Raw genomic sequence first — 6,394 nt, forward strand, 5'->3', positions numbered from 1 at the left:
TATAATAAATAACAAAAGAACAAGTGGAGATGTGACATCATCAGCCCACCTAATGAATATTCATGACTATATACTGTTTTCACAAAATATTGCTAAACTTTAAAATTCAATAACTTTGTTATTTGTTATCCGATTTTGATGAAATTTTCAGCATTTTGCTCAGTGAATTCTACTCTATTTTTTAAACTATAAATACTGTCAGCCCGGACCATCCCTTTAACCCCATACTATCTTTTTTTCGATTCACACTGTCTTTCTTAACCCCGTACTATTTGCTTAGCCGGGGTTAAAACCCCGGGCAATCACACAGCTCAGATTATTTTACCATACAGAGTGCGATTAACGTGCAATTTCGACTTCTGTGATTGGCTAATGCTTAGCCCCACTTTTGCTTAGCCCTGTTTCGTTTCACACTGCATCTCTTAGCACCGCAATTGTGGTGCTAGCACCGCAATAAGCCGGCTAACCCTGCCTTTTTGCAGGGCCAGATATATGCTTTACACACTGCACTTTTTTTCCCTTAACCCCAGGAAATTGGTGGGGCTAAGGGGGGGGGGGTCTTATAGCCCCACCAATTTCCCGGGGTTACAGGTTATAGCCGGCTTATTGTGGTGCTAGCACCACAATTGCGGTGCTATAAGTTTCAGTTTAGTTTATTTCACTTCCATTTTCTGATAATAAACATAACAAACATATATATACATATGTATAAATGTACAAAACAGAGTGTCATAAGAATACTTCAATAATCAATTAACAAATTCGTAGGAAAAAGATGAAATGTATACAATTTTTGTTCAAGATACAATTTGATGATTAGACAAATTATAGATTACAGTTAGCATGTGAAAATGAAAATGAGGGACTTATTAAAAAGCGAAGCTTGTAATTGTAAGCCCCTTAAAGAGATAAGAGATGCAGTGTGAAACGAAACAGGGCTAAGCAAAAGTGGGGCTAAGCATTAGCCAATCACATAAGTCGAAATTGCACGTTAATCGCGCTCTGTATGGTAAAATCATTAATATTTATGAGCTGTGTGATTGCCCGGGGTTAGGCGTTAACCCCAGCTAAGCAAATAGTACGGGGTTAAGGATAGTATGGGGTTAAGGAAATGCAGTGTGAAAAGCATAATAGTACCGTACTATTTACCGTGCTAGCCCACTTTGCTAAAACGTAGTGTAAAAACGAAGTGGGCTAAGCTTAACCCCGGGAAATTGATGGGGCTAAGACCCCCCCCCCCCCCTTAGCCCCACCAATTTCCCGGGGTTAAGGACAATAAGTGCAGTGTGAAAAGCATATTATAAGGGCTCTAAACACGTAATGTCGTCGGCGTAACAGGGGTCGGTGGCCGGGGGGGGGGGCAAGAACCTAACATTTCCCGGTCATATCATGGTATGAAAAGGCGTAATGGTGCGACTCTTTTGAGAGGGCCAGATATTGTGTATCGGACATAATTCATCTTTTAAAAAAAAGTTGCAAGCGAGCAAGCAAAAAATTCGACTTTTTTAATAAAAAATCAAATTTTGTGATAGATTTTAACATGATATCCAGAGAATAATATATTTCACTCTTCTCTCTTTCCATTCCTTTCTTGTGGTCTGCACGCCACTGTGAACAGGATTCTTTGCGGCAGTAGCGTGAAGATTAAAAAAAACGAAGGGCGCAGCATATGGCGCATGTGCTAAAAAGCTGCTTGATGTAAAGTCCCGAGCGAGCGAGAAAAAATCACCTTTTTATGAGAATATTACTTTGAGATATTTTTTGACATTACATTCAGTAAATAAAATCATATCCCACACTTTTCCTTTGCTTTTCCTTCCTCCTTTTTTTTTTGTTCTTGGTTGTAGAACTTTTGGGGCCATGGCCCAACCCTTCCATACTCACTATTATACGGCAGTGCTATGCGGTTGGGGTCCGGGACTTCTTGATATCAATGCCATTAAACAATTGCAGATTGCCGCTATTTTTAATCAAATCGCGGATATATACATAATATAGCTAGTTAATTTACATAACACATTTATTCAACCCAGTTGCGTAATGAACCAAATATTTTTAGGGGGCACTAAAACATAGGAATATGGGAAATTTGATAAAAAAATCGCCAGCGAGCAGGAAAAAATATTGCCTATTGAAATTAAAATTCTAATTATGCGATATATTTTTCCATTATATTCAGCAAATAACACATTTCATTGTTTCCGTTCATTTCATTATACGCTGTCTCCTATTTTTATTTCCTCTTGGGTGTGGAACCAAGACCCCCCCCCCCCCGCCTGTACGCCAGTGATTGAACGTAAAGCTAAATGTAGGAAGGGTCCGAGTACAGGGGGGCGTTATAGAGCCATTTGGAGGTTATAGATGAAGAGCCCCTACTGCGTGGGGGTATCAGGGGGCAAAGCCCCACGGTATATTTATCTGCATAAAATTTAGCAAGCTTATAGCACAATGTTGTATATGCTCTCCATCTTTCTTCCCGCTCTTTATTTTCATCTTTTATCTTCGGCAGCCCGGTCGTGTTACTGAGGTTTTTTTTATTTGTCCCTTTTCTTTATTTACCAATTAAGCTTTTGACTAATTCCATTCTACCTTTGTTTCCCGCTATTGTTTGCCACTTTGTCATCTTTTGATTTATTTCCCATCATGCTATTGCATTACATAGGCCTATTTCGGAATGATTTGTTCTTTCTCAAATGTTCTTCTTCGGGTTCCTTTTCCCGCTTTCCTTCCTTTTCCATTTAAAAAGAATATTTTTTCTTCGTTTTCTTTTCACTTTTCCCTTTGCCTTTCCATTTCCTCCTTTCCTTTTCCCCTTCCCTTCCCCTTTCCCTTTCTTAATTCTCCATCCCTTTTATCTTTTTCCCGTTTTTTTTTTATTTTCCCGGTGAAATCCGCCAGGGGGGCAGCCTGCCCCCCCCCCCGCCTGTTACGCCACTGATACCCTTTTTACACACGCTAAAATCTCCTTAACCCCGTACTATAGGTGGGGCTAAATTGCCATTTAGCCCCACCTTTAGTACGGGATTATTTGGCCCTGCAAAAAAGCAGGGTTATCCCAGCAATTGCGGTGCTAAGAGCGATAGTACGGGGTTAAGATCGCTAGTGTAAAACGAAAGTGGGTTAAGTGCTTCATGCCCCGCAACAAAGCCGGCCCTGTTGTCCAATCAGAGGTAAGCATAATGAATATTCATGAACAACTGAATCAAGCAAATAACGTAATTACATCGTATATAATAGCCGGTAAACAATTCCGAGTGAAGTACCGGTACTTGTACTACGAATGATCGACAAATGTATTTAAAGCGCGCGCGATTTTAGATATGACCCGAATGACCCCTCAGTGCGCTCGTGAATATTCATGAGCTACCACTAGTCCGGGGTTAGCGAGTTTCGTGTGTGAAAAGCAAGCATTTCTTATCCGGGGTTAGCAATAACAATTTGGCATGTGTGAAAAGGAAAACAAATAGTACGTGGTTAAGGATAGTACGGGGTTATTAGCGATAGTCCGGGGCTAAGAAAATCCTGTGTAAAAAGGGTATGAGTGTTGACTCTTTGGGCAAGTACATCCTTTATAAAAACATTTTAGTCTTATTTGTTATACCCTCGCAAATTTGACCCTAAACACATAGCTTTCCTATCAAAAATGGATACCCTTTTTTCATTATTTTAGTGTTTTTGACACCCTTAATATACGTTACGTACGTAACGTGCCCTATCTTGAAAAATACATCCTTTTTTACGTGTTTTTTTGGTCGTGCATGGTATCCACTCGTCACGAGTGTAAGTGCCCCCCCCCCGGGTCTTGAATTTATTATAGGCAAAACTAGACAAAGCTATTTCGACCAATTCACAACTCTTGCAATGGCAAACGGTCTGAAATAATCCATATTTTCGAGACTGACTGGCACCTGTGTTCCCCCTGGAATATCCCTAAGGGTCAGAAAGATCGAGATTGATTGTCATCTCAATGCTGAATAGATTACCTACAGTTTGATGTATGATATTTATAACTGGTATAATGGTTACATCTCATTTTCTCCCAAACTTTGAGATCGGGCAGGCAGAACATGGCATATTTCTGTGTATAATGTCACGTGACTAACATATGATAGTTTCCGTTCCTAGACCCTTTTTATTTGAAACAATCAATACAGTCCAAACAAACTTAATTAACGCATTTAATGTTGGAAGTAACAATGTTCTTGGAACATAATAGCTTTGCCTACTGATATTTATAATATAGCTACAGTTTGAGGAAGCAAATATCGAGTCCGGAATTGATTTTGATTTGCAATAGGGTCTGCGCCCGGGGGGGGGGGGGCACTCAGTATATAATGCATAGTGGGTATGTGCCGCGGAGGGGACCCCCATTTTTACACTCAAATTTTCGTTCCAAGGCATAGCATTTTTGTCTTATTGAGAAAAAGAACAAAGAAAGCCGCTCCAAAGCATAGCATTTTCTTCTTATCGAGAAAAAAAGAAGAAAGAAATCCGCTCCAAAGCTTCGCATATTTTCCGTTTTGCCGTTCTGAGCCGCAGTTTTGGTGAAAAGCGGTCGCAGAGCGCTGTCCGACCATCGCATCTGCGCTAGCGCACCCGGCGCCCGTGCCGCCGGGCTATAGCTGCATGGACGTATATGCCCGTTCCATATAGGGATGAATACGCAATCACACACGCAGGCGACCCGTTCCAAGGACCCCCGTTTTCACAAACATTTGTCGTTCCGAAGCCCGTTCCGAGGACCCTCCTTTCCCGGGGGGGCCACTTACATTGACGAGTGGATACCATGCGCGACCAAAAAAACACGTAAAAAGGATGTCCTTTTCACGATAGGGCACGTTACGTACGTAACGTGATAAGGGTGTCAAAAACACAAAAATAATGAAAAAAGGGTGTCTATTTCGCTAGGAAAATTACGTGTTTAGGGTCGAATTTGCGGGAATGATAAAACAAAATTAAATTGTTTTATAAAGGATGTCCATTTTGCCCCAACACTTCGTGTTTAGAGTCCGATTTGCGCGAGGTGTAGAAAGTGGGGTCGTACTAAACCAAATAAGGTAAAGCCGACGACCGAAGGACCCATAACAATAAAACATTCCTGTACTTGTTTAGGGGTTCATTTCAGGGAATATTTGCCAAGAGTATCGTTTTGTTTCCAACACTTGTTAAGGGTAGGGTTTCACGCGCCAATACTTGTTAAGGGGTGCATTTTCAGAATATGGAAATTACGTGTTTAGGGTGCTTTTCGAGACCCCATGGTATCCACTCGTGAATGGAAGTGGCCCCCCCGGGCCTCCTTTTTACAATAAGCCCGCTCCAAGGCCCCCGCTTTTTGTCTCATCCGCGGCACATATATACCCACTACTTTTTTGGTAGAGTGCCCCCCCCCCCGGGGGTCTGCGTATGTATACTATACAGGGGCCGCGGAAGCGGGGGGGGGGGGGGGGCTTCAGCCCCCCACTTTTTTCCAAAACCATGTATACAAAAACGCAAAAATTACCATACGATTGTGATTGTTTGCATGGTCAGCCCCCCCCCCCACTTTGAAAACCGTTCCGCGGTCCCTGCTATATATACTAGCAGGCTAGCATCGTCTGCTACGTAAACCAAAATAATGAGCGAACATGACCGAAACTAACCATTATGGAATTAAAAATCATGTATTTGGTTTTTGTTTCATTAATTTTCAATTTATTTGCAGAAAACCAATTAGCAACCTTCTGCAGTTCATCATTTGCTTCAGAAATCAAGTTTTTCAAATTTTTATTTGAATAAAATATGTTCGTGTCGTCAGCATATAATATATAATGTAATTTCTTTGAAGATTCAATAATATCATTTATAAACAACAAAAATAATAACGGGGGTGGGGTGGGAGATTAACCCCCCCAAAAAAGACATTACAAAAGTGAAATTAAGTGCAAAAACACATAGGCCTTTTTCTATACTGGCGCTAATGATGTAGACCTAGGCCCTACAACGTATAGGCCCTGATTTTTTTCTTTACTCTGAATTATTGTGTAATGTGTCAAATGACTTTGTTTGTAGAAGATCGAGAAAATGGTCGTGAAATTTTCTCAAGACAGACCATTTTTATCGCTTGAAGCGGACGGAACAAAAGGTCATCTTATCATGGAAAATGGTGGAGAGTTTTTTTGCCTCCCCGAAAGCGGCAGATGATAGGCCTTTTTGGGCAAGTTAATGTTCGCAATGTCTTCTCTACACTACATTGCCTTTATACATGTAACTTTCATTGAATTTTGGAATGAAAAAAAAAAGATAAATGCAATCATGCAATCAAACAATCATATCACTGCCCCTTCAGGGACAAAAGAAAGGAAAAAAAAATGAATGAAATAAGAAGGAAGCTAGTATTTCACAATATGAAATATAT

This window comes from Lytechinus pictus, chromosome 4 (genome assembly GCF_037042905.1).
Source record: "Lytechinus pictus isolate F3 Inbred chromosome 4, Lp3.0, whole genome shotgun sequence".
Classification (NCBI taxonomy): domain Eukaryota; kingdom Metazoa; phylum Echinodermata; class Echinoidea; order Temnopleuroida; family Toxopneustidae; genus Lytechinus; species Lytechinus pictus.